The following is a 25,291-nucleotide window of genomic DNA, read 5'->3' on the forward strand; positions in this document are numbered from 1 at the left end:
TCCACGAGATAAGCTAAAGTTAAATTGTTAGAAGAATTCCTTGATCAGAAAATATAAATTTGCGTTTTGTTGCTCTATTTCCTGAAAGTAACTTGGAGATAAACCTGATTTGTCCATCTACTGCTTTGATCCCTTGGATACCACTCATACTTTCACGTTAAGCAAAAACAAGTAATTCTTGCAGGGGTCTCTGTCTTTTTCAGCAGCCCTTTTGTAAGACGCACTTTTCCCAAATAAAACAATTTTAAACCTCCCTCCCCCCCAAAAAAAGAAGTAATGAGACATAAACTTAAAGGGCTTTTTCCTGGCACATTCCATTCTAGTTTACAACCTAGAACACCACTTCATTTAAGGCTCTGTTGCATTAGTAACCAGATTTGAAAAGGAGAAATGCTGCCGCCTTGTGGCCGTTTCCCACAAGAGCGACTTTACACCCACAGCTAATGGTCATTAACATTCAGAAGGACTCGGGGCCATAAAGGACAGCTGCCCTCAAAAATTGTGCTGAGGTAAGGAATGGACAAAACAATTCAAAACAGGCCAATTTTTCAAGAAGATAGTATGAAGAGTGAAGTTTTACTCACTCTCTTTAAAAAAAACAGGAAAATGGATAAAAGCTCAACCTCAGGAAGTATTAGACTCATGCAATCTAACCTACAAAAAGGTTTCAACGCACACCAGTCGACTGACCATCAGCAAAAAGTCTACAAACAATAAATGCTAAAGGGGCTTTAGAGAACTGTGTACCCTCTACCTGCTGGTGAGACGTAAAGTCGTAAGAGCCAACAATGAGTACAGAAAGGAGCTGCATTAAAAAGTAAAAATTGAGGTACCATTTAATCCAGCAGGCACGCCACTGGGCCTCTCACCTGAGAAGACCAGAATCGAGAAGACATAGGCTGCAAAAGCTGCACTGCAGCCTTATTCACAATAGCCAAGACAGTGAAGCAACCAAAATGTTCTTCAACAGGTGAATGGATAAAGAAGAAGTGGTCCATGTACACAATGGAATATTAGCCATGGAAAACAATGAAACACTGCTCTTTGAGGCACCACAGGTGAACCTGGGCATAATCACCAAACATGATGTAAGTCGGAAAGCAAAAGACCTATATCCTATGATATCACTTACAGGGGTTAGCTAAAAACTGACACAAATGAACATATTTCCACAGAGAAAGACGCTCACAGAATTAGAAAACAAACTATGCTCATGTAAAACGAAAGGTGGGGGGAATGGATAAATTAAGATTAGTGTTACTATACGTATACAAATACATATTATATACATTTATCAAAAAGACCGACCATATAGCAAGGGAGGTCTACAGAACACTCTGTAGTATTTTACATGGGAAGAGGATCTGTACAAGAATAGATATATACAATGTACAAATGAACCAGATTCTGTACACCTAGGACAAACAATAGTCTAATCTTTACCCCGATTAAAAAAAGTAAAAAAAAAAAACCAAGAAGAAGTAAGGAGACCTAAACTTATGGGGGTTTCTCCTGGCACATTCCATTCTAATTTAAAACCTAGGAACACGACTTCCTGGAAGGCTCTGCTGCCTTAGTACCCAGATTTGGGAACGGAGAAATGAGGCCTCCTTGTGGCCATTTCCCACAACAGCAGCTTAAACACATTGCTAAAGGTCACTAAATATTCACCAAACTTGCATTTATTTAAATGACTCCTGCCCTCCAAAAATTCCTGGGGTCGAAAATCGACCAAAGTTTCAAAAGAGGGCAACCTTTCAAGATGACAATTCCAAGAGGTATATTGTACTCACATTTTTTTTAACAGAAAACAAAAAGGCGAGGAAAAATGATGAATTTTAGGAATTTTTAAAGACATGCAAACCCAAATTACAAAAACCGATCAGCTCACAGCAGTCAGAATGGCCATTAGCAAAAATGCTGCAAACAATAAATGCTGAAGTGATTGTGGAGAGATGCTTGCCCTCTCTTCTATGGGGGACGTGGTAAGAGCCACTAATGAAAACACAATGGAGGTGCTTTGAACATTGAGCTACAGGTCAATCATTCACACCCAGTGCTGGGCGTAACCCCTGAGAAATGAGAATCAAAAAGTCACAGGCTGGCAATCCTGCACTCCAGCAATATTTACCATAGCCAACACTTGGAAGCAACGAAAATATCCATCAATACAGGAATGCACCAAGAAGAAGTGGTCTATGTACACAATGGAATATTACTCCAATAAAAACTATAAATTAAATTTAAAAAACAAACAAAAGTAAGGAGACATCCGCTTTTGTGGGTTTATCTGGGCACATTCCACTCTAATTTATAACCGAGGAACACCACTGGCCGTGAGGGCTGTTTCCCTAGTTACCAGAGTGGGGGACGTAGAGAGGCTGCCGTCCTCTGGCCGTTACCTGCAAAAGCAGCTTTGAAACCTGTGCTAATGCTCACTTCATATGAACAAGTACGGCAGGGCTGTAAATGAAACCTGCCCTCAAAATGTTTAGAGGGAGGTAAATGGCCAAAGCATTTCAAAATGTGACACATACTTTAAGAAAACACTTTGAAGAACTAAGCTGTAATCACAGATTGAAAAATAAAAGCACGTGCCTTAAAGCTCAATTTCAACGGATTATGAGACACATGCAAATTCAACCACAAAGAGGTATTATCTCAAACCAGTCAGAATAACCATCAGCAAGAAAACTATAAACAATAAATGCTGAAGGTGTTGTGGAGAAATGCATACGCTCAACTTTAAGAGGGACGTAACTTGGAAAGAGCCACTAATGAGAACTGAATGGAGGTGTCTTTAAAAGGGAAATATTGAGCTACCATATGATCCAGCAGGCCCCTTCCTGGACCTATACCCTCTGAAGACAGAACTGGAAAGACACAGGCAGGCAAAACTGCACTGCACAGTATTACAATAGCCAAGATATGGAAGTAACCAAAAAGTCCACCAACAGATGGGGGGACAAAGAAGAACTGCTACATGTAGAGATGGAATATTAGCTAGCGAAAAAATGAAACAAGGCCATTTGCAGCACCATAGATGAGTCTAGAAATAATCACGCAACTTGTAGTAAGTGAGAAAGCGAAAGACACATATCCTATCCTATCACTTGTAGGTGTTACCAAAAAATTGATACCAATGAAGATATTTCCACAGAGAAAGGCAATCACAGATTCATTAAACAAACTTATGGTTCACCAAATGGAAAGGTGTGTGAGGATTGGATACATTACGTTATTGGGGTTAACAGAGATATACAAACACATGTGAAATACAGAATCACCAAAGACCTACAGAATACCAAGAGAAGACTACTCAACATTGTGTCATAGCCTACATGGGAAAAGGATACGAAGAAGAATAGATATATGTATATGTGTGAAAGAACCACATCTTGCACACCTAGAGCAAACAAAATATTGTAATCAAATTTGCTGTGATAAAAAATAAAAATTTACTTAAAAACACGAACAAGAAGTAATGAGAAGGGGGTGCTCGGGCTCCGGCCCGCAGTTCGAGCGGCGAGAGTGCTCAGAGACGCGACGCGGGCCAGAGGGGAGTGAGCGGGCGCCTCAGTGTCCCTCCCCTTCCCACCCCTCGCCTCGCCGCCTTCTCCCCCCTCAGCCGGACCGGAATTATGTGATCCCGGAAGTTCCGGCGCCAATGCTGTGTGGGATAAACAGTAATGGCGGAGGCTGCAGCTCCGGGAACAACAGCCACAACATCAGGAGCAGGAGCGGCAGGGGCGGCGGTGGCAGCGGCCTCCCACACCCCTATCCCCACAGTCACCTCCCCGTCCCTGGGGGCACGGGATGTGACAGCGACGGCAGCGGCGGCGGCGGGACCAAACAGGTCACCTGCAGGTATTTCATGCATGGGGTTTGTAAGGAAGGAGATAACTGTCGATACTCACGTGACCTCTCTGACAGTCCATATGGTGTAGTGTACAAGTATTTTCAGCGAGGGTACGGAGACCGCTGCAAATATGAACACAGCAAGCCATTGCAACTGCTACAGATCTAACTGCAAAGTCACCCCTTGCTGCTTCCTCAAGTCTCTCATCAGTAGTTGGACAGATTGGTGAAATGCATATGGGCGAAGCTGAGTCAAGAAATTCAAACTTTTCAACTGTAGGAGCGCGTTCAGAAGACTGGGTGAACGCCATTGAGTTTGTTCCTGGGCAGCCCTACTGTGGCCGTACTGCCCCTTCCTCCACTGAAGCACCCCTGCAGGGCTCAGTGACCAAGGAAGAATCAGAGAAGGAGCAAATTGCAGTGGAAACAAAGAAGCAGATCTGCCCCTATGCTGCAGTGGGAGAGTGCCGATATGGGGAGAACTGTGTGTATCTCCATGGAGACGCGTGTGATATGTGTGGGCTACAGGTCTTCCATCCAGTGGATGCTGCCCAAAGATCACAACATATAAAATCTTGCATCGAGGCCCATGAGAAGGACATGGAGCTCTCGTTTGCTGTGCAGCACAGCAAGGACATGGTGTGTGGGATCTGCATGGAGGTGGTCTATGAGAAAGCCAACCCCCGCGAGCGCCGCTTCGGAATCCTCTCCAACTGCAACCACACCTACTGTCTCAAGTGTATTCGCAAGTGGAGGAGTGCTAAGCAATTTGAGAGCAAGATCATAAAGTACTGCCCAGAATGCCGGATCACATCTAACATTGTCATTCCAAGTGAGGACTGGGTGGAGGAGAAAGAAAAGAAGCAGAAACTCATTCAGAAATACAAGGAGGCAATGAGCAACAAGGCGTGCAGGTATTTTGAAGAAGGACGTGGGAGCTGCCCATTTGGAGGGAACTGCGTTTACAAGCATGCGTACCCTGATGCCGTAGAGAGGAGCCACAGAGACAGAAAGTGGGAACATCAAGCACATAGCGGGCCCAACGAAGGAACCACTTCTGGGAGCTCATTGAGGAAAGAGAGAACGGCAACCCCTTTGACAACGACGAAGAAGAGGTTGTCACCTTTGAGCTGGGCGAGATGTTGCTTGTGCTTTTGGCTGCAGGTGGGGACGACGACCTGACAGACTCTGAAGACGAGTGGGACTTGTTTCACGATGAGCTGGAAGATTTTTATGACTTGGATCTATAGCAGCTTTGCTGGGCGTGTGAACTGGTCTGCTGAGCCTCAGACGGCAGCCCTCCCCGCTGGTGGCAGCAGTGCCCGTGGTTCTCTTCTAGGCAGGCCTCTCAAGTCCAGGTGCTGTCGTAATAATTTTTACCCAGGGCCTGTCTTCTCAATCCCTCACCTTTCCCCAAGGAGTATGTTGTTTTCTCTGTTTAAAAAAGTTCCACAATGAATCTTAAAGTTAGTTTTCTTGTAACATGAATTTAACGGTCAGACAGAGTGTAGGTTTGCTGCGTCATCTGTTTTCAGCCAGATTCACACAGTTCAAGGGTAGCATTTCCGGATTTCCAGTACTCATTTTTGAGGACCCCAGGTTCAAAAGTAACAGCATTGGCCCTGCTTTTGGGTCCAAGAATTGGGGTGATAGGTGAAGGATCTGAACTGTGGCATGTAGCCTTCTGCTATAGACTTAGGCGGATGCTTGAGGTTTCTGGTGAATTCTGCACATCTGTGTTTTTATATCTGTTCCCTGCCCTGGAATCCCCACCCTGTGCACTCGTTCTGTGGTTTTCGTCTCTTGTTTAATTGCACACAAGTACTACTGCTGGGTAACCAGAACCAGGTGCGACTGTGTTGAGATTTTTACTGTGTTTAGCCTGATAGGAAAATTGTGAAAGAACACATATAAAGATATAGCGGAATAAAATAAATGCAGAGTTGGAAGTTGACTCCCAAGGGCTGATAGACTTGGTACGTGTGAGTGTGCAACAAGCTTCTCATCCCTGCATAGATGCAGTGTCTGTAGCCTTAGTGGAAAAACTCAAGTTTACTGGTTTCAGCCTCGTGTGGCAAATAGATCTTAAAGAACAAAGCAGTATATTGGTAGCTGTTAATAGAGCAGGGCTAGCTCTGTCTATATAAATAGGGAAATGGGCTTAGCCATAGAGGTTCAACTATCTGGTTATCTCATGTATTAACACACATTGGGTCTCAGTTACACAGTTGTATTTAATGTTTTATGATCTCCTAGACTTTCTAGTCCAGGCACTTTTTGACAAGCCTTTGTCCTCATTTGAGGGGTTTTGTTGTCGGGTTGTTGGGTCCGTTTGTGTGGGTATTTGCCTCATGCCATCCCTGAGCTTTGCAGCTAGACAGGTGTGATTCAAAACTATGTTCTAAGGTGTTTCCTGTAGTGGAGTAATTGGTTTGCAGTAGTAAGTCATGTTTTTCCACTAAAAGGGGACGGAGGGGTGGTAATCCACGAGATAAGCTAAAGTTAAATTGTTAGAAGAATTCCTTGATCAGAAAATATAAATTTGCGTTTTGTTGCTCTATTTCCTGAAAGTAACTTGGAGATAAACCTGATTTGTCCATCTACTGCTTTGATCCCTTGGATACCACTCATACTTTCACGTTAAGCAAAAACAAGTAATTCTTGCAGGGGTCTCTGTCTTTTTCAGCAGCCCTTTTGTAAGACGCACTTTTCCCAAATAAAACAATTTTAAACCTCCCTCCCCCCCAAAAAAAGAAGTAATGAGACATAAACTTAAAGGGCTTTTTCCTGGCACATTCCATTCTAGTTTACAACCTAGAACACCACTTCAATTAAGGCTCTGTTGCATTAGTAACCAGATTTGAAAAGGAGAAATGCTGCCGCCTTGTGGCCGTTTCCCACAAGAGCGACTTTACACCCACAGCTAATGGTCATTAACATTCAGAAGGACTCGGGGCCATAAAGGACAGCTGCCCTCAAAAATTGTGCTGAGGTAAGGAATGGACAAAACAATTCAAAACAGGCCAATTTTTCAAGAAGATAGTATGAAGAGTGAAGTTTTACTCACTCTCTTTAAAAAAAACAGGAAAATGGATAAAAGCTCAACCTCAGGAAGTATTAGACTCATGCAATCTAACCTACAAAAAGGTTTCAACGCACACCAGTCGACCGACCATCAGCAAAAAGTCTACAAACAATAAATGCTAAAGGGGCTTTAGAGAACTGTGTACCCTCTACCTGCTGGTGAGACGTAAAGTCGTAAGAGCCAACAATGAGAACAGAAAGGAGCTGCATTAAAAAGTAAAAATTGAGGTACCATTTAATCCAGCAGGCACGCCACTGGGCCTCTCACCTGAGAAGACCAGAATCGAGAAGACATAGGCTGCAAAAGCTGCACTGCAGCCTTATTCACAATAGCCAAGACAGTGAAGCAACCAAAATGTTCTTCAACAGGTGAATGGATAAAGAAGAAGTGGTCCATGTACACAATGGAATATTAGCCATGGAAAACAATGAAACACTGCTCTTTGAGGCACCACAGGTGAACCTGGGCATAATCACCAAACATGATGTAAGTCGGAAAGCAAAAGACCTATATCCTATGATATCACTTACAGGGGTTAGCTAAAAACTGACACAAATGAACATATTTCCACAGAGAAAGACGCTCACAGAATTAGAAAACAAACTATGCTCATGTAAAACGAAAGGTGGGGGGAATGGATAAATTAAGATTAGTGTTACTATACGTATACAAATACATATTATATACATTTATCAAAAAGACCGACCATATAGCAAGGGAGGTCTACAGAACACTCTGTAGTATTTTACATGGGAAGAGGATCTGTACAAGAATAGATATATACAATGTACAAATGAACCAGATTCTGTACACCTAGGACAAACAATAGTCTAATCTTTACCCCGATTAAAAAAAGTAAAAAAAAAAACCAAGAAGAAGTAAGGAGACCTAAACTTATGGGGGTTTCTCCTGGCACATTCCATTCTAATTTAAAACCTAGGAACACGACTTCCTGGAAGGCTCTGCTGCCTTAGTACCCAGATTTGGGAACGGAGAAATGAGGCCTCCTTGTGGCCATTTCCCACAACAGCAGCTTAAACACATTGCTAAAGGTCACTAAATATTCACCAAACTTGCATTTATTTAAATGACTCCTGCCCTCCAAAAATTCCTGGGGTCGAAAATCGACCAAAGTTTCAAAAGAGGGCAACCTTTCAAGATGACAATTTCAAGAGGTATATTGTACTCACATTTTTTTTAACAGAAAACAAAAAGGCGAGGAAAAATGATGAATTTTAGGAATTTTTAAAGACATGCAAACCCAAATTACAAAAACCGATCAGCTCACAGCAGTCAGAATGGCCATTAGCAAAAATGCTGCAAACAATAAATGCTGAAGTGATTGTGGAGAGATGCTTGCCCTCTCTTCTATGGGGGACGTGGTAAGAGCCACTAATGAAAACACAATGGAGGTGCTTTGAACATTGAGCTACAGGTCAATCATTCACACCCAGTGCTGGGCGTAACCCCTGAGAAATGAGAATCAAAAAGTCACAGGCTGGCAATCCTGCACTCCAGCAATATTTACCATAGCCAACACTTGGAAGCAACGAAATTATCCATCAATACAGGAATGCACCAAGAAGAAGTGGTCTATGTACACAATGGAATATTACTCCAATAAAAACTATAAATTAAATTTAAAAAACAAACAAAAGTAAGGAGACATCCGCTTTTGTGGGTTTATCCGGGCACATTCCACTCTAATTTATAACCGAGGAACACCACTGGCCGTGAGGGCTGTTTCCCTAGTTACCAGAGTGGGGGACGTAGAGAGGCTGCCGTCCTCTGGCCGTTACCTGCAAAAGCAGCTTTGAAACCTGTGCTAATGCTCACTTCATATGAACAAGTACGGCAGGGCTGTAAATGAAACCTGCCCTCAAAATGTTTAGAGGGAGGTAAATGGCCAAAGCATTTCAAAATGTGACACATACTTTAAGAAAACACTTTGAAGAACTAAGCTGTAATCACAGATTGAAAAATAAAAGCACGTGCCTTAAAGCTCAATTTCAACGGATTATGAGACACATGCAAATTCAACCACAAAGAGGTATTATCTCAAACCAGTCAGAATAACCATCAGCAAGAAAACTATAAACAATAAATGCTGAAGGTGTTGTGGAGAAATGCATACGCTCAACTTTAAGAGGGACGTAACTTGGAAAGAGCCACTAATGAGAACTGAATGGAGGTGTCTTTAAAAGGGAAATATTGAGCTACCATATGATCCAGCAGGCCCCTTCCTGGACCTATACCCTCTGAAGACAGAACTGGAAAGACACAGGCAGGCAAAACTGCACTGCACAGTATTACAATAGCCAAGATATGGAAGTAACCAAAAAGTCCACCAACAGATGGGGGGACAAAGAAGAACTGCTACATGTAGAGATGGAATATTAGCTAGCGAAAAAATGAAACAAGGCCATTTGCAGCACCATAGATGAGTCTAGAAATAATCACGCAACTTGTAGTAAGTGAGAAAGCGAAAGACACATATCCTATCCTATCACTTGTAGGTGTTACCAAAAAATTGATACCAATGAAGATATTTCCACAGAGAAAGGCAATCACAGATTCATTAAACAAACTTATGGTTCACCAAATGGAAAGGTGTGTGAGGATTGGATACATTACGGTATTGGGGTTAACAGAGATATACAAACACATGTGAAATACAGAATCACCAAAGACCTACAGAATACCAAGAGAAGACTACTCAACATTGTGTCATAGCCTACATGGGAAAAGGATACGAAGAAGAATAGATATATGTATATGTGTGAAAGAACCACATCTTGCACACCTAGAGCAAACAAAATATTGTAATCAAATTTGCTGTGATAAAAAATAAAAATTTACTTAAAAACACGAACAAGAAGTAATGAGAAGGGGGTGCTCGGGCTCCGGCCCGCAGTTCGAGCGGCGAGAGTGCTCAGAGACGCGACGCGGGCCAGAGGGGAGTGAGCGGGCGCCTCAGTGTCCCTCCCCTTCCCACCCCTCGCCTCGCCGCCTTCTCCCCCCTCAGCCGGACCGGAATTATGTGATCCCGGAAGTTCCGGCGCCAATGCTGTGTGGGATAAACAGTAATGGCGGAGGCTGCAGCTCCGGGAACAACAGCCACAACATCAGGAGCAGGAGCGGCAGGGGCGGCGGTGGCAGCGGCCTCCCACACCCCTATCCCCACAGTCACCTCCCCGTCCCTGGGGGCACGGGATGTGACAGCGACGGCAGCGGCGGCGGCGGGACCAAACAGGTCACCTGCAGGTATTTCATGCATGGGGTTTGTAAGGAAGGAGATAACTGTCGATACTCACGTGACCTCTCTGACAGTCCATATGGTGTAGTGTACAAGTATTTTCAGCGAGGGTACGGAGACCGCTGCAAATATGAACACAGCAAGCCATTGCAACTGCTACAGATCTAACTGCAAAGTCACCCCTTGCTGCTTCCTCAAGTCTCTCATCAGTAGTTGGACAGATTGGTGAAATGCATATGGGCGAAGCTGAGTCAAGAAATTCAAACTTTTCAACTGTAGGAGCGCGTTCAGAAGACTGGGTGAACGCCATTGAGTTTGTTCCTGGGCAGCCCTACTGTGGCCGTACTGCCCCTTCCTCCACTGAAGCACCCCTGCAGGGCTCAGTGACCAAGGAAGAATCAGAGAAGGAGCAAATTGCAGTGGAAACAAAGAAGCAGATCTGCCCCTATGCTGCAGTGGGAGAGTGCCGATATGGGGAGAACTGTGTGTATCTCCATGGAGACGCGTGTGATATGTGTGGGCTGCAGGTCTTCCATCCAGTGGATGCTGCCCAAAGATCACAACATATAAAATCTTGCATCGAGGCCCATGAGAAGGACATGGAGCTCTCGTTTGCTGTGCAGCACAGCAAGGACATGGTGTGTGGGATCTGCATGGAGGTGGTCTATGAGAAAGCCAACCCCCGCGAGCGCCGCTTCGGAATCCTCTCCAACTGCAACCACACCTACTGTCTCAAGTGTATTCGCAAGTGGAGGAGTGCTAAGCAATTTGAGAGCAAGATCATAAAGTACTGCCCAGAATGCCGGATCACATCTAACATTGTCATTCCAAGTGAGGACTGGGTGGAGGAGAAAGAAAAGAAGCAGAAACTCATTCAGAAATACAAGGAGGCAATGAGCAACAAGGCGTGCAGGTATTTTGAAGAAGGACGTGGGAGCTGCCCATTTGGAGGGAACTGCGTTTACAAGCATGCGTACCCTGATGCCGTAGAGAGGAGCCACAGAGACAGAAAGTGGGAACATCAAGCACATAGCGGGCCCAACGAAGGAACCACTTCTGGGAGCTCATTGAGGAAAGAGAGAACGGCAACCCCTTTGACAACGACGAAGAAGAGGTTGTCACCTTTGAGCTGGGCGAGATGTTGCTTGTGCTTTTGGCTGCAGGTGGGGACGACGACCTGACAGACTCTGAAGACGAGTGGGACTTGTTTCACGATGAGCTGGAAGATTTTTATGACTTGGATCTATAGCAGCTTTGCTGGGCGTGTGAACTGGTCTGCTGAGCCTCAGACGGCAGCCCTCCCCGCTGGTGGCAGCAGTGCCCGTGGTTCTCTTCTAGGCAGGCCTCTCAAGTCCAGGTGCTGTCGTAATAATTTTTACCCAGGGCCTGTCTTCTCAATCCCTCACCTTTCCCCAAGGAGTATGTTGTTTTCTCTGTTTAAAAAAGTTCCACAATGAATCTTAAAGTTAGTTTTCTTGTAACATGAATTTAACGGTCAGACAGAGTGTAGGTTTGCTGCGTCATCTGTTTTCAGCCAGATTCACACAGTTCAAGGGTAGCATTTCCGGATTTCCAGTACTCATTTTTGAGGACCCCAGGTTCAAAAGTAACAGCATTGGCCCTGCTTTTGGGTCCAAGAATTGGGGTGATAGGTGAAGGATCTGAACTGTGGCATGTAGCCTTCTGCTATAGACTTAGGCGGATGCTTGAGGTTTCTGGTGAATTCTGCACATCTGTGTTTTTATATCTGTTCCCTGCCCTGGAATCCCCACCCTGTGCACTCGTTCTGTGGTTTTCGTCTCTTGTTTAATTGCACACAAGTACTACTGCTGGGTAACCAGAACCAGGTGCGACTGTGTTGAGATTTTTACTGTGTTTAGCCTGATAGGAAAATTGTGAAAGAACACATATAAAGATATAGCGGAATAAAATAAATGCAGAGTTGGAAGTTGACTCCCAAGGGCTGATAGACTTGGTACGTGTGAGTGTGCAACAAGCTTCTCATCCCTGCATAGATGCAGTGTCTGTAGCCTTAGTGGAAAAACTCAAGTTTACTGGTTTCAGCCTCGTGTGGCAAATAGATCTTAAAGAACAAAGCAGTATATTGGTAGCTGTTAATAGAGCAGGGCTAGCTCTGTCTATATACATAGGGAAATGGGCTTAGCCATAGAGGTTCAACTATCTGGTTATCTCATGTATTAACACACATTGGGTCTCAGTTACACAGTTGTATTTAATGTTTTATGATCTCCTAGACTTTCTAGTCCAGGCACTTTTTGACAAGCCTTTGTCCTCATTTGAGGGGTTTTGTTGTCGGGTTGTTGGGTCCGTTTGTGTGGGTATTTGCCTCATGCCATCCCTGAGCTTTGCAGCTAGACAGGTGTGATTCAAAACTATGTTCTAAGGTGTTTCCTGTAGTGGAGTAATTGGTTTGCAGTAGTAAGTCATGTTTTTCCACTAAAAGGGGACGGAGGGGTGGTAATCCACGAGATAAGCTAAAGTTAAATTGTTAGAAGAATTCCTTGATCAGAAAATATAAATTTGCGTTTTGTTGCTCTATTTCCTGAAAGTAACTTGGAGATAAACCTGATTTGTCCATCTACTGCTTTGATCCCTTGGATACCACTCATACTTTCACGTTAAGCAAAAACAAGTAATTCTTGCAGGGGTCTCTGTCTTTTTCAGCAGCCCTTTTGTAAGACGCACTTTTCCCAAATAAAACAATTTTAAACCTCCCTCCCCCCCAAAAAAAGAAGTAATGAGACATAAACTTAAAGGGCTTTTTCCTGGCACATTCCATTCTAGTTTACAACCTAGAACACCACTTCAATTAAGGCTCTGTTGCATTAGTAACCAGATTTGAAAAGGAGAAATGCAGCCGCCTTGTGGCCGTTTCCCACAAGAGCGACTTTACACCCACAGCTAATGGTCATTAACATTCAGAAGGACTCGGGGCCATAAAGGACACCTGCCCTCAAAAATTGTGCTGAGGTAAGGAATGGACAAAACAATTCAAAACAGGCCAATTTTTCAAGAAGATAGTATGAAGAGTGAAGTTTTACTCACTCTCTTTAAAAAAAACAGGAAAATGGATAAAAGCTCAACCTCAGGAAGTATTAGACTCATGCAATCTAATCTACAAAAAGGTTTCAACGCACACCAGTCGACTGACCATCAGCAAAAAGTCTACAAACAATAAATGCTAAAGGGGCTTTAGAGAACTGTGTACCCTCTACCTGCTGGTGAGACGTAAAGTCGTAAGAGCCAACAATGAGAACAGAAAGGAGCTGCATTAAAAAGTAAAAATTGAGGTACCATTTAATCCAGCAGGCACGCCACTGGGCCTCTCACCTGAGAAGACCAGAATCGAGAAGACATAGGCTGCAAAAGCTGCACTGCAGCCTTATTCACAATAGCCAAGACAGTGAAGCAACCAAAATGTTCTTCAACAGGTGAATGGATAAAGAAGAAGTGGTCCATGAACACAATGGAATATTAGCCATGGAAAACAATGAAACACTGCTCTTTGAGGCACCACAGGTGAACCTGGGGATAATCACCAAACATGATGTAAGTCGGAAAGCAAAAGACCTATATCCTATGATATCACTTACAGGGGTTAGCTAAAAACTGACACAAATGAACATATTTCCACAGAGAAAGACGCTCACAGAATTAGAAAACAAACTATGCTCATGTAAAAGGAAAGGTGGGGGGAATGGATAAATTAAGATGAGTGTTACTATACGTATACAAATACATATTATATACATTTATCAAAAAGACCGACCATATAGCAAGGGAGGTCTACAGAACACTCTGTAGTATTTTACATGGGAAGAGGATCTGTACAAGAATAGACATATACAATGTACAAATGAACCAGATTCTGTACACCTATGACAAACAATAGTCTAATCTTTACCCCGATTAAAAAAAGTAAAAAAAAAAACCAAGAAGAAGTAAGGAGACCTAAACTTATGGGGGTTTCTCCTGGCACATTCCATTCTAATTTAAAACCTAGGAACACGACTTCCTGGAAGGCTCTGCTGCCTTAGTACCCAGATTTGGGAACGGAGAAATGAGGCCTCCTTGTGGCCATTTCCCACAACAGCAGCTTAAACACATTGCTAAAGGTCACTAAATATTCACCAAACTTGCATTTATTTAAATGACTCCTGCCCTCCAAAAATTCCTGGGGTTGAAAATCGACCAAAGTTTCAAAAGAGGGCAACCTTTCAAGATGACAATTTCAAGAGGTATATTGTACTCACATTTTTTTTAACAGAAAACAAAAAGGCGAGGAAAAATGATGAATTTTAGGAATTTTTAAAGACATGCAAACCCAAATTACAAAAACCGATCAGCTCACAGCAGTCAGAATGGCCATTAGCAAAAATGCTGCAAACAATAAATGCTGAAGTGATTGTGGAGAGATGCTTGCCCTCTCTTCTATGGGGGACGTGGTAAGAGCCACTAATGAAAACACAATGGAGGTGCTTTGAACATTGAGCTACAGGTCAATCATTTACACCCAGTGCTGGGCGTAACCCCTGAGAAATGAGAATCAAAAAGTCACAGGCTGGCAATCCTGCACTCCAGCAATATTTACCATAGCCAACACTTGGAAGCAACGAAAATATCCATCAATACAGGAATGCACCAAGAAGAAGTGGTCTAGGTACACAATGGAATATTACTCCAATAAAAACTATAAATTAAATTTAAAAAACAAACAAAAGTAAGGAGACATCCGCTTTTGTGGGTTTATCCGGGCACATTCCACTCTAATTTATAACCGAGGAACACCACTGGCCGTGAGGGCTGTTTCCCTAGTTACCAGAGTGGGGGACGTAGAGAGGCTGCCGTCCTCTGGCCGTTACCTGCAAAAGCAGCTTTGAAACCTGTGCTAATGCTCACTTCATATGAACAAGTACGGCAGGGCTGTAAATGAAACCTGCCCTCAAAATGTTTAGAGGGAGGTAAATGGCCAAAGCATTTCAAAATGTGACACATACTTTAAGAAAACACTTTGAAGAACTAAGCTGTAATCACAGATTGAAAAATAAAAGCACGTGCCTTAAAGCTCAATTTCAACGGATTATGAGACACATGCAAATTCAACCACAAAGAGGTATTATCTCAAACCAGTCAGAATAACCATCAGCAAGAAAACTATAAACAATAAATGCTGAAGGTGTTGTGGAGAAATGCATACGCTCAACTTTAAGAGGGACGTAACTTGGAAAGAGCCACTAATGAGAACTGAATGGAGGTGCCTTTAAAAGGGAAATATTGAGCTACCATATGATCCAGCAGGCCCCTTCCTGGACCTATACCCTCTGAAGACAGAACTGGAAAGACACAGGCAGGCAAAACTGCACTGCACAGTATTACAATAGCCAAGATATGGAAGTAACCAAAAAGTCCACCAACAGATGGGGGGACAAAGAAGAACTGCTACATGTAGAGATGGAATATTAGCTAGCGAAAAAATGAAACAAGGCCATTTGCAGCACCATAGATGAGTCTAGAAGTAATCACGCAACTTGTAGTAAGTGAGAAAGCGAAAGACACATATCCTATCCTATCACTTGTAGGTGTTACCAAAAAATTGATACCAATGAAGATATTTCCACAGAGAAAGGCAATCACAGATTCATTAAACAAACTTATGGTTCACCAAATGGAAAGGTGTGTGAGGATTGGATACATTACGGTATTGGGGTTAACAGAGATATACAAACACATGTGAAATACAGAATCACCAAAGACCTACAGAATACCAAGAGAAGACTACTCAACATTGTGTCATAGCCTACATGGGAAAAGGATACGAAGAAGAATAGATATATGTATATTGTGAAAGAACCACATCTTGCACACCTAGAGCAAACAAAATATTGTAATCAAATTTGCTGTGATAAAAAATAAAAATTTACTTAAAAATACGAACAAGAAGTAATGAGAAGGGGGTGCTCGGGCTCCGGCCCGCAGTTCGAGCGGCGAGAGTGCTCAGAGACGCGACGCGGGCCAGAGGGGAGTGAGCGGGCGCCTCAGTGTCCCTCCCCTTCCCACCCCTCGCCTCGCCGCCTTCTCTCCCCTCAGCCGGACCGGAATTATGTGATCCCGGAAGTTCCGGCGCCAATGCTGTGTGGGATAAACAGTAATGGCGGAGGCTGCAGCTCCGGGAACAACAGCCACAACATCAGGAGCAGGAGCGGCAGGGGCGGCGGTGGCAGCGGCCTCCCACACCCCTATCCCCACAGTCACCTCCCCGTCCCTGGGGGCACGGGATGTGACAGCGACGGCAGCGGCGGCGGCGGGACCAAACAGGTCACCTGCAGGTATTTCATGCATGGGGTTTGTAAGGAAGGAGATAACTGTCGATACTCACGTGACCTCTCTGACAGTCCATATGGTGTAGTGTACAAGTATTTTCAGCGAGGGTACGGAGACCGCTGCAAATATGAACACAGCAAGCCATTGCAACTGCTACAGATCTAACTGCAAAGTCACCCCTTGCTGCTTCCTCAAGTCTCTCATCAGTAGTTGGACAGATTGGTGAAATGCATATGGGCGAAGCTGAGTCAAGAAATTCAAACTTTTCAACTGTAGGAGCGCGTTCAGAAGACTGGGTGAACGCCATTGAGTTTGTTCCTGGGCAGCCCTACTGTGGCCGTACTGCCCCTTCCTCCACTGAAGCACCCCTGCAGGGCTCAGTGACCAAGGAAAAATCAGAGAAGGAGCAAATTGCAGTGGAAACAAAGAAGCAGATCTGCCCCTATGCTGCAGTGGGAGAGTGCCGATATGGGGAGAACTGTGTGTATCTCCATGGAGACGCGTGTGATATGTGTGGGCTGCAGGTCTTCCATCCAGTGGATGCTGCCCAAAGATCACAACATATAAAATCTTGCATCGAGGCCCATGAGAAGGACATGGAGCTCTCGTTTGCTGTGCAGCACAGCAAGGACATGGTGTGTGGGATCTGCATGGAGGTGGTCTATGAGAAAGCCAACCCCCGCGAGCGCCGCTTCGGAATCCTCTCCAACTGCAACCACACCTACTGTCTCAAGTGTATTCGCAAGTGGAGGAGTGCTAAGCAATTTGAGAGCAAGACCATAAAGTACTGCCCAGAATGCCGGATCACATCTAACATTGTCATTCCAAGTGAGGACTGGGTGGAGGAGAAAGAAAAGAAGCAGAAACTCATTCAGAAATACAAGGAGGCAATGAGCAACAAGGCGTGCAGGTATTTTGAAGAAGGACGTGGGAGCTGCCCATTTGGAGGGAACTGCGTTTACAAGCATGCGTACCCTGATGCCGTAGAGAGGAGCCACAGAGACAGAAAGTGGGAACATCAAGCACATAGCGGGCCCAACGAAGGAACCACTTCTGGGAGCTCATTGAGGAAAGAGAGAACGGCAACCCCTTTGACAACGACGAAGAAGAGGTTGTCACCTTTGAGCTGGGCGAGATGTTGCTTGTGCTTTTGGCTGCAGGTGGGGACGACGACCTGACAGACTCTGAAGACGAGTGGGACTTGTTTCACGATGAGCTGGAAGATTTTTATGACTTGGATCTATAGCAGCTTTGCTGGGCGTGTGAACTGGTCTGCTGAGCCTCAGACGGCAGCCCTCCCCGCTGGTGGCAGCAGTGCCCGTGGTTCTCTTCTAGGCAGGCCTCTCAAGTCCAGGTGCTGTCGTAATAATTTTTACCCAGGGCCTGTCTTCTCAATCCCTCACCTTTCCCCAAGGAGTATGTTGTTTTCTCTGTTTAAAAAAGTTCCACAATGAATCTTAAAGTTAGTTTTCTTGTAACATGAATTTAACGGTCAGACAGAGTGTAGGTTTGCTGCGTCATCTGTTTTCAGCCAGATTCACACAGTTCAAGGGTAGCATTTCCGGATTTCCAGTACTCATTTTTGAGGACCCCAGGTTCAAAAGTAACAGCATTGGCCCTGCTTTTGGGTCCAAGAATTGGGGTGATAGGTGAAGGATCTGAACTGTGGCATGTAGCCTTCTGCTATAGACTTAGGCGGATGCTTGAGGTTTCTGGTGAATTCTGCACATCTGTGTTTTTATATCTGTTCCCTGCCCTGGAATCCCCACCCTGTGCACTCGTTCTGTGGTTTTCGTCTCTTGTTTAATTGCACACAAGTACTACTGCTGGGTAACCAGAACCAGGTGCGACTGTGTTGAGATTTTTACTGTGTTTAGCCTGATAGGAAAATTGTGAAAGAACACATATAAAGATATAGCGGAATAAAATAAATGCAGAGTTGGAAGTTGACTCCCAAGGGCTGATAGACTTGGTACGTGTGAGTGTGCAACAAGCTTCTCATCCCTGCATAGATGCAGTGTCTGTAGCCTTAGTGGAAAAACTCAAGTTTACTGGTTTCAGCCTCGTGTGGCAAATAGATCTTAAAGAACAAAGCAGTATATTGGTAGCTGTTAATAGAGCAGGGCTAGCTCTGTCTATATAAATAGGGAAATGGGCTTAGCCATAGAGGTTCAACTATCTGGTTATCTCATGTATTAACACACATTGGGTCTCAGTTACACAGTTGTATTTAATGTTTTATGATCTCCTAGACTTTCTAGTCCAGGCACTTTTTGACAAGCCTTTGTCCTCATTTGAGGGGTTTTGTTGTCGGGTTGTTGGGTCCGTTTGTGTGGGTATTTGCCTCATGCCATCCCTGAGCTTTGCAGCTAGACAGGTGTGATTCAAAACTATGTTCTAAGGTGTTTCCTGTAGTGGAGTAATTGGTTTGCAGTAGTAAGTCATGTTTTTCCACTAAAAGGGGACGGAGGGGTGGTAATCCACGAGATAAGCTAAAGTTAAATTGTTAGAAGAATTCCTTGATCAGAAAATATAAATTTGCGTTTTGTTGCTCTATTTCCTGAAAGTAACTTGGAGATAAACCTGATTTGTCCATCTACTGCTTTGATCCCTTGGATACCACTCATACTTTCACGTTAAGCAAAAACAAGTAATTCTTGCAGGGGTCTCTGTCTTTTTCAGCAGCCCTTTTGTAAGACGCACTTTTCCCAAATAAAACAATTTTAAACCTCCCTCCCCCCCAAAAAAAGAAGTAATGAGACATAAACTTAAAGGGCTTTTTCCTGGCACATTCCATTCTAGTTTACAACCTAGAACACCACTTCAATTAAGGCTCTGTTGCATTAGTAACCAGATTTGAAAAGGAGAAATGCTGCCGCCTTGTGGCCGTTTCCCACAAGAGCGACTTTACACCCACAGCTAATGGTCATTAACATTCAGAAGGACTCGGGGCCATAAAGGACAGCTGCCCTCAAAAATTGTGCTGAGGTAAGGAATGGACAAAACAATTCAAAACAGGCCAATTTTTCAAGAAGATAGTATGAAGAGTGAAGTTTTACTCACTCTCTTTAAAAAAAACAGGAAAATGGATAAAAGCTCAACCTCAGGAAGTATTAGACTCATGCAATCTAATCTACAAAAAGGTTTCAACGCACACCAGTCGACTGACCATCAGCAAAAAGTCTACAAACAATAAATGCTAAAGGGGCTTTAGAGAACTGTGTACCCTCTACCTGCTGGTGAGACGTAAAGTCGTAAGAGCCAACAATGAGAACAGAAAGGAGCTGCATTAAAAAGTAAAAATTGAGGTACCATTTAATCCAGCAGGCAAGCCACTGGGCCTCTCACCTGAGAAGACCAGAATCGAGAAGACATAGGCTGCAAAAGCTGCACTGCAGCCTTATTCACAATAGCCAAGACAGTGAAGCAACCAAAATGTTCTTCAACAGGTGAATGGATAAAGAAGAAGTGGTCCATGAACACAATGGAATATTAGCCATGGAAAACAATGAAACACTGCTCTTTGAGGCACCACAGGTGAACCTGGGGATAATCACCAAACATGATGTAAGTCGGAAAGCAAAAGACCTATATCCTATGATATCACTTACAGGGGTTAGCTAAAAACTGACACAAATGAACATATTTCCACAGAGAAAGACGCTCACAGAATTAGAAAACAAACTATGCTCATGTAAAAGGAAAGGTGGGGGGAATGGATAAATTAAGATGAGTGTTACTATACGTATACAAATACATATTATATACATTTATCAAAAAGACCGACCATATAGCAAGGGAGGTCTACAGAACACTCTGTAGTATTTTACATGGGAAGAGGATCTGTACAAGAATAGACATATACAATGTACAAATGAACCAGATTCTGTACACCTAGGACAAACAATAGTCTAATCTTTACCCCGATTAAAAAAAGTAAAAAAAAAAACCAAGAAGAAGTAAGGAGACCTAAACTTATGGGGGTTTCTCCTGGCACATTCCATTCTAATTTAAAACCTAGGAACACGACTTCCTGGAAGGCTCTGCTGCCTTAGTACCCAGATTTGGGAACGGAGAAATGAGGCCTCCTTGTGGCCATTTCCCACAACAGCAGCTTAAACACATTGCTAAAGGTCACTAAATATTCACCAAACTTGCATTTATTTAAATGACTCCTGCCCTCCAAAAATTCCTGGGGTTGAAAATCGACCAAAGTTTCAAAAGAGGGCAACCTTTCAAGATGACAATTTCAAGAGGTATATTGTACTCACATTTTTTTTAACAGAAAACAAAAAGGCGAGGAAAAATGATGAATTTTAGGAATTTTTAAAGACATGCAAACCCAAATTACAAAAACCGATCAGCTCACAGCAGTCAGAATGGCCATTAGCAAAAATGCTGCAAACAATAAATGCTGAAGTGATTGTGGAGAGATGCTTGCCCTCTCTTCTATGGGGGACGTGGTAAGAGCCACTAATGAAAACACAATGGAGGTGCTTTGAACATTGAGCTACAGGTCAATCATTTACACCCAGTGCTGGGCGTAACCCCTGAGAAATGAGAATCAAAAAGTCACAGGCTGGCAATCCTGCACTCCAGCAATATTTACCATAGCCAACACTTGGAAGCAACGAAAATATCCATCAATACAGGAATGCACCAAGAAGAAGTGGTCTAGGTACACAATGGAATATTACTCCAATAAAAACTATAAATTAAATTTAAAAAACAAACAAAAGTAAGGAGACATCCGCTTTTGTGGGTTTATCCGGGCACATTCCACTCTAATTTATAACCGAGGAACACCACTGGCCGTGAGGGCTGTTTCCCTAGTTACCAGAGTGGGGGACGTAGAGAGGCTGCCGTCCTCTGGCCGTTACCTGCAAAAGCAGCTTTGAAACCTGTGCTAATGCTCACTTCATATGAACAAGTACGGCAGGGCTGTAAATGAAACCTGCCCTCAAAATGTTTAGAGGGAGGTAAATGGCCAAAGCATTTCAAAATGTGACACATACTTTAAGAAAACACTTTGAAGAACTAAGCTGTAATCACAGATTGAAAAATAAAAGCACGTGCCTTAAAGCTCAATTTCAACGGATTATGAGACACATGCAAATTCAACCACAAAGAGGTATTATCTCAAACCAGTCAGAATAACCATCAGCAAGAAAACTATAAACAATAAATGCTGAAGGTGTTGTGGAGAAATGCATACGCTCAACTTTAAGAGGGACGTAACTTGGAAAGAGCCACTAATGAGAACTGAATGGAGGTGCCTTTAAAAGGGAAATATTGAGCTACCATATGATCCAGCAGGCCCCTTCCTGGACCTATACCCTCTGAAGACAGAACTGGAAAGACACAGGCAGGCAAAACTGCACTGCACAGTATTACAATAGCCAAGATATGGAAGTAACCAAAAAGTCCACCAACAGATGGGGGGACAAAGAAGAACTGCTACATGTAGAGATGGAATATTAGCTAGCGAAAAAATGAAACAAGGCCATTTGCAGCACCATAGATGAGTCTAGAAGTAATCACGCAACTTGTAGTAAGTGAGAAAGCGAAAGACACATATCCTATCCTATCACTTGTAGGTGTTACCAAAAAATTGATACCAATGAAGATATTTCCACAGAGAAAGGCAATCACAGATTCATTAAACAAACTTATGGTTCACCAAATGGAAAGGTGTGTGAGGATTGGATACATTACGGTATTGGGGTTAACAGAGATATACAAACACATGTGAAATACAGAATCACCAAAGACCTACAGAATACCAAGAGAAGACTACTCAACATTGTGTCATAGCCTACATGGGAAAAGGATACGAAGAAGAATAGATATATGTATATTGTGAAAGAACCACATCTTGCACACCTAGAGCAAACAAAATATTGTAATCAAATTTGCTGTGATAAAAAATAAAAATTTACTTAAAAATACGAACAAGAAGTAATGAGAAGGGGGTGCTCGGGCTCCGGCCCGCAGTTCGAGCGGCGAGAGTGCTCAGAGACGCGACGCGGGCCAGAGGGGAGTGAGCGGGCGCCTCAGTGTCCCTCCCCTTCCCACCCCTCGCCTCGCCGCCTTCTCCCCCCTCAGCCGGACCGGAATTATGTGATCCCGGAAGTTCCGGCGCCAATGCTGTGTGGGATAAACAGTAATGGCGGAGGCTGCAGCTCCGGGAACAACAGCCACAACATCAGGAGCAGGAGCGGCAGGGGCGGCGGTGGCAGCGGCCTCCCACACCCCTATCCCCACAGTCACCTCCCCGTCCCTGGGGGCACGGGATGTGACAGCGACGGCAGCGGCGGCGGCGGGACCAAACAGGTCACCTGCAGGTATTTCATGCATGGGGTTTGTAAGGAAGGAGATAACTGTCGATACTCACGTGACCTCTCTGACAGTCCATATGGTGTAGTGTACAAGTATTTTCAGCGAGGGTACGGAGACCGCTGCAAATATGAACACAGCAAGCCATTGCAACTGCTACAGATCTAACTGCAAAGTCACCCCTTGCTGCTTCCTCAAGTCTCTCATCAGTAGTTGGACAGATTGGTGAAATGCATATGGGCGAAGCTGAGTCAAGAAATTCAAACTTTTCAACTGTAGGAGCGCGTTCAGAAGACTGGGTGAACGCCATTGAGTTTGTTCCTGGGCAGCCCTACTGTGGCCGTACTGCCCCTTCCTCCACTGAAGCACCCCTGCAGGGCTCAGTGACCAAGGAAAAATCAGAGAAGGAGCAAATTGCAGTGGAAACAAAGAAGCAGATCTGCCCCTATGCTGCAGTGGGAGAGTGCCGATATGGGGAGAACTGTGTGTATCTCCATGGAGACGCGTGTGATATGTGTGGGCTGCAGGTCTTCCATCCAGTGGATGCTGCCCAAAGATCACAACATATAAAATCTTGCATCGAGGCCCATGAGAAGGACATGGAGCTCTCGTTTGCTGTGCAGCACAGCAAGGACATGGTGTGTGGGATCTGCATGGAGGTGGTCTATGAGAAAGCCAACCCCCGCGAGCGCCGCTTCGGAATCCTCTCCAACTGCAACCACACCTACTGTCTCAAGTGTATTCGCAAGTGGAGGAGTGCTAAGCAATTTGAGAGCAAGACCATAAAGTACTGCCCAGAATGCCGGATCACATCTAACATTGTCATTCCAAGTGAGGACTGGGTGGAGGAGAAAGAAAAGAAGCAGAAACTCATTCAGAAATACAAGGAGGCAATGAGCAACAAGGCGTGCAGGTATTTTGAAGAAGGACGTGGGAGCTGCCCATTTGGAGGGAACTGCGTTTACAAGCATGCGTACCCTGATGCCGTAGAGAGGAGCCACAGAGACAGAAAGTGGGAACATCAAGCACATAGCGGGCCCAACGAAGGAACCACTTCTGGGAGCTCATTGAGGAAAGAGAGAACGGCAACCCCTTTGACAACGACGAAGAAGAGGTTGTCACCTTTGAGCTGGGCGAGATGTTGCTTGTGCTTTTGGCTGCAGGTGGGGACGACGACCTGACAGACTCTGAAGACGAGTGGGACTTGTTTCACGATGAGCTGGAAGATTTTTATGACTTGGATCTATAGCAGCTTTGCTGGGCGTGTGAACTGGTCTGCTGAGCCTCAGACGGCAGCCCTCCCCGCTGGTGGCAGCAGTGCCCGTGGTTCTCTTCTAGGCAGGCCTCTCAAGTCCAGGTGCTGTCGTAATAATTTTTACCCAGGGCCTGTCTTCTCAATCCCTCACCTTTCCCCAAGGAGTATGTTGTTTTCTCTGTTTAAAAAAGTTCCACAATGAATCTTAAAGTTAGTTTTCTTGTAACATGAATTTAACGGTCAGACAGAGTGTAGGTTTGCTGCGTCATCTGTTTTCAGCCAGATTCACACAGTTCAAGGGTAGCATTTCCGGATTTCCAGTACTCATTTTTGAGGACCCCAGGTTCAAAAGTAACAGCATTGGCCCTGCTTTTGGGTCCAAGAATTGGGGTGATAGGTGAAGGATCTGAACTGTGGCATGTAGCCTTCTGCTATAGACTTAGGCGGATGCTTGAGGTTTCTGGTGAATTCTGCACATCTGTGTTTTTATATCTGTTCCCTGCCCTGGAATCCCCACCCTGTGCACTCGTTCTGTGGTTTTCGTCTCTTGTTTAATTGCACACAAGTACTACTGCTGGGTAACCAGAACCAGGTGCGACTGTGTTGAGATTTTTACTGTGTTTAGCCTGATAGGAAAATTGTGAAAGAACACATATAAAGATATAGCGGAATAAAATAAATGCAGAGTTGGAAGTTGACTCCCAAGGGCTGATAGACTTGGTACGTGTGAGTGTGCAACAAGCTTCTCATCCCTGCATAGATGCAGTGTCTGTAGCCTTAGTGGAAAAACTCAAGTTTACTGGTTTCAGCCTCGTGTGGCAAATAGATCTTAAAGAACAAAGCAGTATATTGGTAGCTGTTAATAGAGCAGGGCTAGCTCTGTCTATATAAATAGGGAAATGGGCTTAGCCATAGAGGTTCAACTATCTGGTTATCTCATGTATTAACACACATTGGGTCTCAGTTACACAGTTGTATTTAATGTTTTATGATCTCCTAGACTTTCTAGTCCAGGCACTTTTTGACAAGCCTTTGTCCTCATTTGAGGGGTTTTGTTGTCGGGTTGTTGGGTCCGTTTGTGTGGGTATTTGCCTCATGCCATCCCTGAGCTTTGCAGCTAGACAGGTGTGATTCAAAACTATGTTCTAAGGTGTTTCCT

General features: G+C 44.1%; 4 pseudogenes across 4 annotated transcripts; all 4 read left to right on the forward strand.

The window, feature by feature from the left end:
- Positions 1–3,689: 3,689 nt before the first annotated feature.
- LOC309656559 (E3 ubiquitin-protein ligase makorin-1 pseudogene) lies at positions 3,690–5,108 on the forward strand (annotated as a pseudogene). Its single transcript has one exon. The product of its transcript is annotated as an E3 ubiquitin-protein ligase makorin-1 pseudogene (transcript).
- Positions 5,109–10,029: 4,921 nt separating this feature from the next.
- LOC309656560 (E3 ubiquitin-protein ligase makorin-1 pseudogene) lies at positions 10,030–11,448 on the forward strand (annotated as a pseudogene). The gene has a single exon. The product of its transcript is annotated as an E3 ubiquitin-protein ligase makorin-1 pseudogene (transcript).
- Positions 11,449–16,368: 4,920 nt separating this feature from the next.
- On the forward strand, positions 16,369–17,787 carry LOC309656572 (E3 ubiquitin-protein ligase makorin-1 pseudogene; annotated as a pseudogene). The gene has a single exon. The product of its transcript is annotated as an E3 ubiquitin-protein ligase makorin-1 pseudogene (transcript).
- Positions 17,788–22,707: 4,920 nt separating this feature from the next.
- Positions 22,708–24,126, forward strand: LOC309656573 (E3 ubiquitin-protein ligase makorin-1 pseudogene; annotated as a pseudogene). The gene has a single exon. The product of its transcript is annotated as an E3 ubiquitin-protein ligase makorin-1 pseudogene (transcript).
- The last annotated feature ends 1,165 nt before the right edge of the window (positions 24,127–25,291 follow it).

Source organism: Balaenoptera physalus (genome assembly GCF_965194825.1).
Source record: "Balaenoptera physalus genome assembly, contig: SUPER_2_unloc_15, whole genome shotgun sequence".
NCBI lineage: Eukaryota > Metazoa > Chordata > Mammalia > Artiodactyla > Balaenopteridae > Balaenoptera > Balaenoptera physalus.